This window comes from Rhamphochromis sp. 'chilingali', assembly GCF_963969265.1.
Source record: "Rhamphochromis sp. 'chilingali' genome assembly, chromosome: 18".
NCBI lineage: Eukaryota > Metazoa > Chordata > Actinopteri > Cichliformes > Cichlidae > Rhamphochromis > Rhamphochromis sp. 'chilingali'.
In genome coordinates, this window is record NC_137945.1 from 11,990,411 (window position 1) to 12,003,535 (window position 13,125).

Genomic DNA, 13,125 nt, shown 5'->3' on the forward strand with positions numbered 1-13,125 from the left:
CTTTTAACTTTCATTATTAACCTCTGGGCAAGACCAGTGTGCGGATGACACATATGAAAGAAAAGAGACCCCATCCCTCATGTTGAGCTTGAGTGAGAAAATTCAATAGTGAGCTTAGGAAATGAAAAGAGCAGCTTGATAAGAGAAATGACTAGAAATGATTATTTTTTCGATCCCTTATTGTGAGCTGTCTCTATGAAAGGCCACGAGTGCCTGTCACGAGTAATTCTGTTTTCATAGAGAGGTCTAATCCAGGCTCTCCATACTGTCAGGTCCACTGCCTCTCATTGTGTTCACTGCCTATCTGATTATCTACACCATTACAAGTAGCCAGAATCACATTGCCTTATTGTTATGAGTATAATACGTTTCGGCCAGATCTGAGCTTTTCAGAACCATGACGATGAACTTCTTTGAATGAGTTCACCGCCAAGTCCATAGAGGGGCCGTAATGACATTCATAACCTTTCTCTGTATCCACTCGTCATATTTACCTTTGAGCTGTTACTTTTAAAGGACTTTGTTTACGTTGATTGGTAGAAACTGTTGGTGTGGACACTTTGACATCCTGAAATATGAAATACTGTACTACAATTATTGTGGCGATCAGATATTTTTTCTAAAGGGAACAAAACAGTTTCTAAACACAGCTGCAGGAACACCATCTGCTGTGTTTCCATGGCAGAAGTTGATTGACATTTAAGGGCTATAATTAGAAAGAGGTATGGTCTGGCTGTGGTCTGTTATGGACACTGATATTTTTGCTAAGATGAACACAAAGGCCCTCAATTGCTTCAATCCGTAATTACTAAAAAGCAGACATTTGCTCAGTGTTGTAATTGTCTCACAAAGAAATGTGAAGGTCAGGAAATGGCACGTATAAAAAATTATGTATGTAACACAGCCAACAAACTGCGCCTAAAATCTGTGTGCTGCAATTTAAAAGCCAGGTTTCATGCTGGCTAATAATACAGAAAGAGTCACCTACCAATAATGCAAAAAAAAATTGAAACTCCATCAGTATGACATATTTGCTTTTACTAAGAAAACTGTGAAGATATTTTTTTAAATAGTTACTCTATCCCAATGGGACTGGTCTCTTAAACATTGGAGACATTTTTCAAGAGGCTCTTGACAATGTCTGACTATGGGACTACTGATGAAGTATTTCGAGTTGGTGAGTTTGCAGTGTTTTTATTGTTACTGCACTCATCTTTGATCTCTGATTCCTGCAGTTTGATGGATTTTGATGGCTGAGAACAGTGTTAAGTGTAGCTCCCAGTGGGGCATTATGGCTGAAGCTGTTGTGGCAATTAGAGATCTCTGACCGGTCTTCATGCTGAGTGCATATTAATATTGAATCAAATAGTGGTCCTGGAGATGTTTGCTGCATGAAACAAGGGCTTTGCAACTGAAGGTTGATTCGGCTGCCTTGCCACACTGTCTTCTGTGACACAAACAAGTACCCTTAAACTTTAAATATCTCCACCTTAAGTGTTTGCATGCTTCATTTCATGTAAGGTTTTTGAGTGAAAGAGAATGAGAGACACCGGAATTTCATGCATGTAAGGTCCCGGTCATGCACGCCTAAATACCAGTCGGTTAACTTCTAGTTGCTAGTAATGAAATGCGTCTCCAACTGGTTGGCTTGTTGGCCTTTCCGCTCCAATCAACACATTTCAAAAGATGAAACTTTTATTTTGAAGGCAAACATCTGTTTTCCAGATTTCTTGTTAGGATTTTGAGTTTATTTTGAGTTTATTATATTATTTATCATTTCTAGTCTTTGGTTTCTTTGTTAGAGTTCTGTCTTATGGTTTATGTCTCTGTGTTCTCTAGTTGCTCTGTCTCCCCTGTCAGCTGTATCCGCTTGTCAAGTTCGCATCTCTGTGTTATGGTTCCTGTTTTACTTTGAAAGTCCATGTCTCATGTAAATGGGTCTGGTTTTGCTTCCTTTGTCTCGTTAGGCCTGATTTTGCCCAGCTGTGTTTACCTCCTGTTAACCATTCCCTGATTGCTCCCTCTGTGTATTTAAGCCCTGTGTGTGTTGTGATTGACTCTTATCTAGTGGTGTGGGCTGTTGGTGTAAGGTCACCTTGGAGTCTCAGTTTTGTTACTTTTTGGAGATTTAGCAATCAATCTGAGTTAGTTACTTTCTGTCTCTGGAGTCTGCACTTTGGGTCCTTTTCCTGTCTGCACACAGCCATTTCATGACATTTCTTTACAGATCATCTTCCATGCAACTATAGGAACCAAAGCAATCATAAAAAGTCTTTTGGTGCAGCCATTTATACCGCTTTGCTATCAATTTTCATGCTAGCGACTGAAGCCTAAGGAATAAGCGACAGGACCTCATGCTACCGTTCATCATAATAAGGTTTGAGGGTTTCAAAATTTACAGGTATTCCTCAGAAGGTCTAGAAAGACGGAAGAAACTGAGTGTTGGCATGAAATTATGTCTCATTTTGTTCACATCTCAGCAAATGACTGTATTTTCTTCCAGTATTTCTTTATCTGAAAATTGAAAGTTTGCAGAAAAACATCCTGAAGATGGTAACATTTGGTCGTGCAGAGAGATGACTAATGTTTGCAGTCTTAGATGTCAGCGTGACGATATCACTATCTTTTGTGGTGATCACTCAAAAATGTCCAAAATCCTATCTCTCATTTGCCACAAGTTATTGCTCACACCAGAGTTTGGAGTTGGTCTCGTCACCATAACAACCTTGTTATTCAGCCTGATCAGCACACAATGGGCTCTGCATCAATGGCAGCGAGAACATTAGCCTACTCTGCAATCAGCCCAATCACTGTGCAAGCCTCTTATCAGGCTGCATGCACTGACAGGGCCTAAAGCACAATCAGATCCATCTCATGAATGAACAAACCCAGACGCTGACTGCCACATTTAATTTGATTGGGCAAACAGTGAATTAATGGGAGCTCACTGGGAGTTAGACTTGTTTGGAACGAATAAGCATTAGAAAACCTGGTGCAAAGTGTGTTATGAATGATGCCTTTGCCCCTTAAAGGCAGTCATTAGAGCACTTAATCATAAATTATTGCTCCTTGGATACCTAGCAAGTCCTGCTGCGTTGGTACAAAATTTTCTCCCTGGTGTACCTCATAGCCGAGTGTGCACTTTTCACAGTATAAGATCTACTTATAAGACACTATAACAATTTTGCTCTCATCATTTGTCATGCCTAATTTCCTGGAATATCTCTTCTGCAAGATTTCAAATGATGGAAATTTAAGTATTTATTTTGCACTTGTTTCATAATTCAGTGGCATCACAGGCTTGCCACTGTAAAAAATAATCATTCAACACTATTTTCTACACAGTGTCATAAACCTCAGTTACATGAAGTACAACATTTTAACAGTGATGAAATCGCGTTGCTATCACACAGGGAAAAAAGTGTTTGCAATGGCCTTTTCATCAAAAGACCTAAATCCCCCAGAGCATACTTTAAGCTTAATGCCCAGAGCTCAGATTTTGTCAGGAATGGCAGCACATTTGAAATCAAACTGATGATGTTGCATAATCTATTTTTTACCTCAGGATAGGAAACATCAGGGCCTCTCCCTAAATATGTATATTTCAAGATGCAATATGCTTTAGCGAAAAAATGACATACGGAAAATATATTTCATCATAGTTTCAAAAACTTCCGTGGTTCCTACCAATTAACGGCCATCACAGAAGTTGCACTTTGTTGTCAGGACGTGATGCGCATAATCCTGGGAAGTAATTGTCTGGATTTACTGCAAAACTGTCAAATGTGTCTTAAAAAAGGGAATGCAGTTCATTCTCCACATTACAAAGTAAAATGATTTTTTAAAAACATAATAAATATCCAGTATAGATTGTAGGAAATTAAAGCTATGTTTTTGCAACCTGGAGATTTTTTTTTTATTTTTTATTTTTTTTACTTCACTCTTTGATGTCGCCTCAGTCTATCGTTATAATTGCTGAGACTTCCTGCTTCCTGTTATGGTTGCTGCTGAGCTTCTGTGGTTGAATTCAAATTCTCTGAATCTTAATTAAAACTTCTTCAGTTTTTCCCTTTTGTGAGAGGAGCACCATGTTTAGCTGCATATTCATCATGCAGTGTATTGTGGCTGATTGATCAAATCAAAAAGCTTCCTGTGCACTCCTCTCCAGAACTGCCTGATTGCTGGAGAGTCATTCAAATGCAGCAGCACAGATGAGTTTGTCTTTGTTGCCTTGCAGCTGCCTTCTGCACTCTGATGAAGATTTTTTGTTTTGGTTAGGATATGTTCCTTTGGCACATTTCTTTTCATATTTTAGCCCGCGGAAATATCACAGCATAAGTGAATCGTAAAAGTAACCTACAGCAACATTAAATGGGCTATTTTTATTTCACATTGATCATGATAGTGCTCTAGGCGGTATCTTAAAATAATAATGTACTTGTCTCATCAGTACTTCTCATACAGCGAAGCCTCGGTGAGTGTTTACTACAAATTCCCATGTTAAATATAAAAACGTATCCAGTCAGCTGTAAGCTTTCACCACTAACAGTAGTGGTGGTGTACTTTGATCACTGCTCAGTCATTGTGGGCAATGCAAGGGTTTTGATTGAAATAAAAACAAATAAATAAACATAAATAAATAAATCTCTTCCTGCTTTTTCAAGCTGCTTGCATCTTCCTCACACTTAAAGTGAATACATTATTCATCGGGCTGTGCTCAGAAAATTAATGAGGCAGTGAAAAGGTGCAAAATAGTAATTAAGCACAGACCTCAAAACAAACACTACAACTAAAAAAAAAAATCTCTCCTCTGAAAACTGTTGCTGTGCTGAGCTCACTACACCTGCACATATGGGTCATAACAATGAGTCTGGCATCACCAAACAGCCAAAGGTGCTGTGCTCCAGGCTGGTTTCCAAGGTAAAAAACCTTCTGTTTGCTCATGATTTTCCAGGCTGACGGTCTCAATGCAGAGCCAATTATTTGAAATTTTGGGAATTATGTCTTATGGACTGCAGCAATTTTATTACTAAGCAAAATATTCTGATGCAGAGTGCCTTGAAATTTAACCTGCCCCGACTCTACCCAAGTCTTTATTCACAAGTTGTTAAATCACAAATTGAGTTAGTAATGGTTATAAATTATTTCCCCTCCGAAACTAAAACTTGAGCTTCATGCAAAAGCCTGTATTTATGAATAATGAAAATAACGTAGTTCATAAATATCACGTGTCCTGCAATATTAATGCAGTGACACTATTTTGGGGGGAAAGAGGGTGAATGAATCAGCAGGCCCTCGCCTGGCAGGACTCCAAAATACTGAAATAAATGGCTGCAGTGTGGCAGTGTGGATGATTCAGCACTGGCAGGTGATACATCTACACTTTAGCAAGCACCTGCATTATGCAAGCATTTGCATAATATACAAGTTTAAGACCAAAAACATGCAGCCTGGTTTCACATGTGCTACATCAATGAGAGGTTTATAGGACTTTGCTCCCATTCGTTTTTCTAGTATCAGCTGTTTTCTCAGTAGGGCATGGAGTAGTAAGGGGTACAGAAGATAGCTGTGCAATGTCGGTCTTGGTTAGTCCTTGTTTAGAAAAACAAAGCCACATGCTGCGTGAAGTTTAAATATGTGATCACTAGATGCACACATTACAACCGACAATCTGCACAGCCATCCTCTAGTCTGGGCCTCCAACCCAGGCTCAAGAAATACATCATTACAAATCTGAAAATTAACTTTTTAAAATTTATTTATTTTTATGATCCCTTTACGTGTTTCAGTATGGTGATAAGACCTCATCAGCCTTTTTACGGCTGAGGGGTAAAAACCATATATTATATATTCTAATAGATTAATTAGGAATAAAGGAATACAAAACCACACACAGGTGAATGTATAGTTTCATATTTTGGCCTCACATTCGTCAAGATATCACGTTTTTGTTTTGTTTTTTTACTCCATCTATCCATTTTTTTCCATTCATCCAATTCAGGATCATGAGGTGGCTGGAACCTATCCCAGCTGTAACGGGGTGAGAGGCAGGGTACACCTTAGACAGGTCACCAAACACATAGAGACAGACAACCATTCACAACCATTCATTAGAATGACCAGTTAATCCCTCTCTATTTGTGTCTTTGAACTGAGGAAAGAAACTGGAGTACCCAGAGAAAAGCCAAGGCCAAGCCGAGTTAGTACTTGTCATGTTTTGCACTGGCAGACAGTGTGGGGTGAGGAAGAGGACCCAAATGAAAACATTTGGAACGAAACTATGATTTAACAAAAGGCGAGCCATTTATTTGTGGCTGGGAAAAGGCAGATGCATACTCTGCCTCCTGAGGCAAAACTAACTAGAACTAAACTGGGAAAACTAAATGCTAGACACAATAGACAAAGAACAAAACCTTGAACATGATAAAAACCTGAACATGAAAACATCTTGATGTTTTGCTAGACATATTTTGCCTGTATTGAGTAAGAAGTGGGAAGATGAGCTCTTATAAATGTTGTAAGGCAGAGTTTCTGTAGCATAAATGCACTTCTGGCTTTCATGGATCACAGATTGGAAAACAGAAAGAGCCCTTTACTTACCTCCCAGTTTAGCCTCAGCTTTTGCCATTGCTGTTTCAATCCTCTGTGATCCCAGGGCTGGGTCACTCACTGCAGGCCACTCAATCACTCCTTCACTCGTCGTGTTCTCCATGACAAATAGAGGTGTTCCTGCAAAACTCTCCCTAAACAAATGAATATGTTCTCTACAGTATACTTCCAGACCAGGCCTGCTGTTTTTGCTGAGCCAGGCAAACTGCCTCGCTGTTTGTCACTTCACTGGCCTATATCTCACTCGTCTGGTGATAGGTATTTTTCAGGAAGACAGATTGATACATCAGTCTCCTATTCGCTGCTTGCTGTTCTACAAATAACCTGCTGCTATCTATACATAGCGTTAAATGTACACTTGTTTCAGAAGATAAACTACACATAAGTAGGGTTCCCTTTTTCTAAAATTTCCTCTCCAGTTAGTTTGTATGTTCCCTCCACTATTGCACAGCGGAAAGATATGCAAGTTTAGTTTCATAATAAAAACATGCAAATATTCTACAGCTGTGTGGAAAATACCTCTTGGTAAATTATAGCTTTCATTAAATCGATTTTAAAAAATCTATTTAAATTAGTAATTAGTGTTTTTTGCAAGATATAACTCATTAAAGGTTGCTAGGACACCCCACATAACCTTTGTGACTGTACATTGATCTGGATTACCAAGACAAACACCCAACAGCACTGTTGTTTTTTTCATAAATACAAGAGAAAATCACAATCAAAGAGATCAGACTTGACTGCTGGCTCTGCAAGCTTGACCTGCAGTATGCTCAGACTAAACTTTCATATATTTTATATTCATTATATGAAGTGAAATATATCGAGCTTGAAAAGATTGTTCATTTATACTTTCAGTACTTGACTGAGGCTCCTTTGCCATGAATTACTGCATCAGTGCAGTGTGGCGTGGAGGCTATCAGTTTCCTGACACTGCAGGAGCCCAGGTTGCTTTGATAGATGCCTGGAGCTCATCTATAATTTTGGGCTGTATGTCCTCATCTTCCTAATGATAATAGGATAATACCCCTTGATAATACCCCCATCATTTGCTTATGGGGTTTAAGTGAGTTGGCAAATGTTGTGAAATCAGTTTCACCCCGGTTCTTTTTATTCCTTGGGCATCCAGAGACAACACAAAATAACTCTTTATTCATCTTCATTCATCTTCATTTAAGCATGCATCTTCTAGAAGGGAAGACGTGCAAGGCCGGTGTCCCTCTGCAGATCTTCACTCCTTTGTCTGTGAAACACAGTTTTGTAGAAGCGACCCCATCATAAAACCCCCATGGTGTGCTGCAAACTCTGTGTTTGTGTGCGTGTATGCACGAGCACGTGAGTGCCTGTGTGTGCGCGTACCCGTGTATCTATGTGAGTGCACGTGAGTGACTGTGCATGTGGGTGTGGGTGCGTCGTAACAGTCAAAGCACTGTGTGTGTCTCTGTGTACGTGACTTCCTGTCGGTCATAAAAGTAATCTCCTCGCTACACCAAATTCCTCTACACAACAGAGAAAACAGAGTTAACATATTACAAACACTGAGACCCCCACCCAGGTCTCCCCTGGGGAATTTCCACTCAACATTAACTTCTCTTTGTCTTACTTTCACAGTTCAAAGTGGGGGAGGGCCTCCTAGAAATCTACTCCTAAATTCATGACACACTCAGGCCTTTATTGCATCCAGGGCAGCGTCAGTGTCTCTACAATAATTCTACATCCTACCTACATTTTTAAACTCTCAAATAAGCTACGCATATCTTCACAAACCAATCACCCGCAGTAAAGTATGGTCAGCAAATCACTTGGTAGTAGTTTTGGCACCATGGGTTGGTGCTATATTCTGCTGGAAAAGGATGCTGGCATCACTGCATCACTGAAGCATGATGTGCACTAAATTCTGCAGCATTGACGCAGTCGACCAAGCGCCACCAACACCAGCAGATGTCATGAGACTCCAAATCATTCACTTCAATGGAAACTTCGGACATTTTGGATTCTAGGTGTCTCCACTCTTCATCGCGATCTGGGACCTTGATTTCCACATGAAATACAACTTTTAGTGTAATCAGAAAAGAGTCCTTTGGACCGCTGAACAACACTCCTGTTCTTTTTCTCCTTGGACCAGGTAAGGAGAATAGGCTGCCTCTCAAGGTTGCATTCATTGCTTGTTCACTTTTTCCTACCACACTTTTCCCTTCCAGTCAGCTTTCCAATAATATGCTTCAATACAGCACTCTGAGAACAACCAGCCTTTTCAGCAATGACCTTCTGTGGCTTACCCTCCTTGTGGAGGGTGTCATAATCGTCATCTGAAAAACTGTCAAGGCAGCAGTTTTCCCCATGATTGTGGCTGCTTGTGCACTGAGAGAGACACACAGTATGTATATGGGTTGAACAGCATTTCACTCAAGCTCAAAATGGAATATTCTAATAATTCGAGATACTGGATATCTGATTTTCATGAGCTAAAATCATAAATGCAAACAAAACCTGAAATTTCATGTTATGTGTAATGACTATCTAATATCTGAAAGTATGCCTTTTTGAATTAATGAATGAATGAATCAATGAAATACTGAACTTGTCCACAATATTAAAGGTTTTTGTGATGCCCTAATATGTTATGAAGCTATGACTATAACCTATTTAGATACCCGTGCCCTGCCAAAAAACAGTCAGGTACATAAACCTCAACAGAGATTAATCAGCAATCATATTGTGTTAAGTTCTAATATGTTGACAACATTATGAGATGAGATGAGATAGCCTTTATTTGTCAGTTGCAGGTCTTTTGCCCACAACCGAGATGACAGATGATTATGGTAGCTGCATTGTCGTTCCTATAGATAGACTTCATGTTTACCATTAATCATAGCCTTAGAAAAGTTATTTTTCAGCATCTCTAAACATAAAATTTTATCAACGCACGTCTTCTATTCATAAAAGCACTGAAGAAGAGCTCCTCATCACCCTTTGGCTTTCCTTGGAGAAACTGCCATTTGGCTTTTAGGAGCCTTTTTGCAGCAATACATTCGTACAAAAAAGACTGATTAAAGCACAAGTTCTCGTATTTACTGTAGAAGACTTGTAAGTAAGCCAACTTTACACTGCCAGGGTTTCAGTCTAAAACTGGCAATTAGAATCATTGCCTAATATGCTGGATCCTTATAGGTCTCACATTTTTCCACTTGTGGGAAAGGTGTGGCTGAACTGATCGAGACCTCTCTATGTTTGCTATAGTTCATCATGAACTCTTTTACCTGAAAACAGTTGGGGGCTACATTTGTAAAACCTGAGCTGAGTTAATAACAACTAGTGTGACAGTTAATTAACAATATCCTGAAGATTCTACGTTTCTTTTATAGTATAGGTGTCAGGTGTCATGTAAAGAAACAAATACACAAAGAAAATCGAATCTGTGAGTAATCTGTTTTTGATATTGCCATTAGTTTTGCTCTAGCTCTCTGCAGGCAGTAGAATAAAAATGTCACTGCAGCACTGACCCCCTTTAAGTGAACACAACACTAATTATGTCATTATATTTAAAGCCTGAAATCTGTTTGTAAGAACAGTTTTCTAGCGCTGTGTGTTTCATCCTGTGTTTTCTCCTGTTCTTGGATTATCAAAGATTCCTTCTCAAAAGCTATGAGAACAGCTACAGGAGGTTATGTTTTTTCTTAAATTTTAAATGCACCATTTCCTTTTCATGTATCAAATAGACCTTGAAATTGTATTTCCAGTGGGAGATGTTATGTTGATAATATAGAGTTTTTTGATTTAGTGTTTAGGTTGGATGGAGAAGGCTGCTTTAATGTTGTAAAAACAATCTCCATCACTGTATCCTCTCAAGATGTTCCTAAATAGCCATCTGTGTTGCAGCACCACAAAACTGTCAGTGGTTGTTTAATCATAGAAAATTGGACGTTTTTATTAGTCAAACTCTAAATTTTGGATGACCCGGGGTGTAAGTAAAAGGTGTGAAAGTTTAAACAAGAAAAGATTGGAGCTGCTGATGCTATCGTGCATGAATGTATTACACCAAACTTCTCCTTAGATCACTGTAAATAAGTTATTGATTCCTGATTTATAAACATTGTGGAGGGAGTGAATTTTTAAAACCTCTGAAAGTGGGCATGCCAGGAAAAGTTTGGGATCAACTAAAATAATCAATGTTGATCCTCTGACCCCAGACTCTTTAAAATGTGATATGGATCGCTGTGACATTTGCTACTGATATTTTCCTCCAACAAATGATGATAAATCAAATACGCTGCAGTTATATTTGTCAAAGTGATAAAGAGATACTGGTTAAATTGGAGTAAAAATGGTGGCTTCACGGAATTTATCTATATTCAAGTAGTTGGAGTGAACAACTTTGGACTGTGATGTGATTGGACAAATCTGATGGGACCAACCTGTCTCCAAATAATGGTGGCTCTAAGACAGTTTGACCAAGGTTTGCAAATAATTTCTGTGACATGGACGTTAGCTCGAGGTTTCAACCTAGCTGGTTACAAAAATTGAGAGCTGCATCAGAAGAAATAACACCAAAACGGTGGCTTGCACCAGCAGATGTAACATCATTCACATGGAAACATGCAAGAAAAATATTTATATAATGTATTTTGTTATACAAAAGGAGTAAAACTTTTGCCAATGAACACCCTCGAGATGCATTTTGCACTCAAGCGACACATCTGACTGTTTCTGGTTGATTGCAGGGAGCAGATATCTTGGCTAGAGGCACACTATTGTGTGAAGTGTATGCTCGAGCTCAATTTTTCCTAACCTCAGGCAAGTTAGAACCATATTTGGTGATTTAAATATACATCGAAATTGGCCTCTCAGTGCGTGGCTCTGAGATTGTGGAACCACATGGATTTTCTCTATCCAATCATTAAAGATCAGACTATGTGGCAGCTGACCAATCAGCAGTTACAGTAGATTAATTTTATGAAACATAATGTTTTAAATTTGTGCTAATAAATAAATGAAGTAAAATAAACTGCATCAGTGATTCATATGGCAACAAGATGGGCATTTCATGCATCATAAGGAAGAAAAATGTTTATAACACATATTGTATTTAACTACAGCTTTTGAACTCCCAAAGGAAAGTCAAGCTTTTCTTCTCTTATTATCACTAGATCTCTTCACTCCTCACTATTTATTTTGCATTCAAGCAATAGGCTACATGTCTGACTGTTTCTGGTTGACTGCAGTTAGCAGACATCCCAGCTAGAGGCATTCTGTGGTGTGAAGTGTATGCTCGAGCTCAATTTTTCCTAACCTGAGGCAAGTTATAACTCTTTCTTCTTTCGAGTTCCAGTGAACGTGACTTTTTATTTTGCAAAGCTGCCTTCCTAAGTCCCAGTATTTTTTGCCAAACTTTGTGCATATCCTTTATATCAGTCTTGACCTCAGCAGTGCTTGTTAAGTGAATCTTTGTCTAATATCTCTTCTTCCTAACTGTCCTCAACACACTGGAGCAGAGCAGAAAGGAATCAATTTGCTGTTGACACTACAAAGCATTCAAATTTAACTAATGTTGCCTGTTTTGTCCATGTTTGCTAATCCTTTTATCAGGTCTGAATTAAATCATCCAGTCATTTTAAACTAGAGCTGGGCGATATGAGATTTTTTCATATCACGATATGTTTTTTTCATTTCAGGCGATAACGATATCTATCACGATATAAGCCAAATAACTATATTTGTAAGATTTAAATGTGCCGTTGCTCACAAGTAAAATGTGAAATAATCAGCAGCTTGTTTTTATTTAAATATTTATTTCCCATAATAAGTTCAACAGGGTAGATGTACTTAAGGAACATGAGACTTTTTCAGATAAATAAAGGCAAATATTACAAACTACACAAAAGGCAGCCGCTAAAGCGTTTAAGTTTCAAAATAGAACAAACGAAACAGACTACTAAATTGTCAATTCCACTTAGAAACAAAATATTAATTCTAAAAATAAATCTTAGTTTGTTTTACAGAAGAACAGACAAAACTAACTTTTGTCAATATCAAATAAACTGAGAACTAAAAGGAAATTCTCAATCTCTCCTTGTTGTATAGCTGAGCTTTTCAAACAGTTTTAAGTTACTTTAGTCTGACAAAAGCCGAATGACGAATTAGCGCTTCCAGTCAGAGACTGAGGCTACGTCCACACGTACACGGGTATTTTTGAAAACGGAGATTTTCCGTTTTCGTTTTAAAAAATAATCTCGTCCACACATAAAGGCAGAAATGAAGGAAAACGCTGCTATGAACATGCCAAAGCAGCAGGTGGCGCTAGATTCCTAATCGTGCAGAAATGTTGGCCAATCAGAAGTCTAGAAGCCTCGGTGGGAAAAAGTAAACAAAGCTGGGGCATAGAAGCAGAACCGAGTCGTATGTGTGGAGGGACAGTAACTGTGTGTATGTGTAAGCATTTAAACACTGCAGAGAGTAGAATTAACAGTAACAGTATTGTAGAAATTCATTTCACCGAAACAATAACGTGGCGCACAG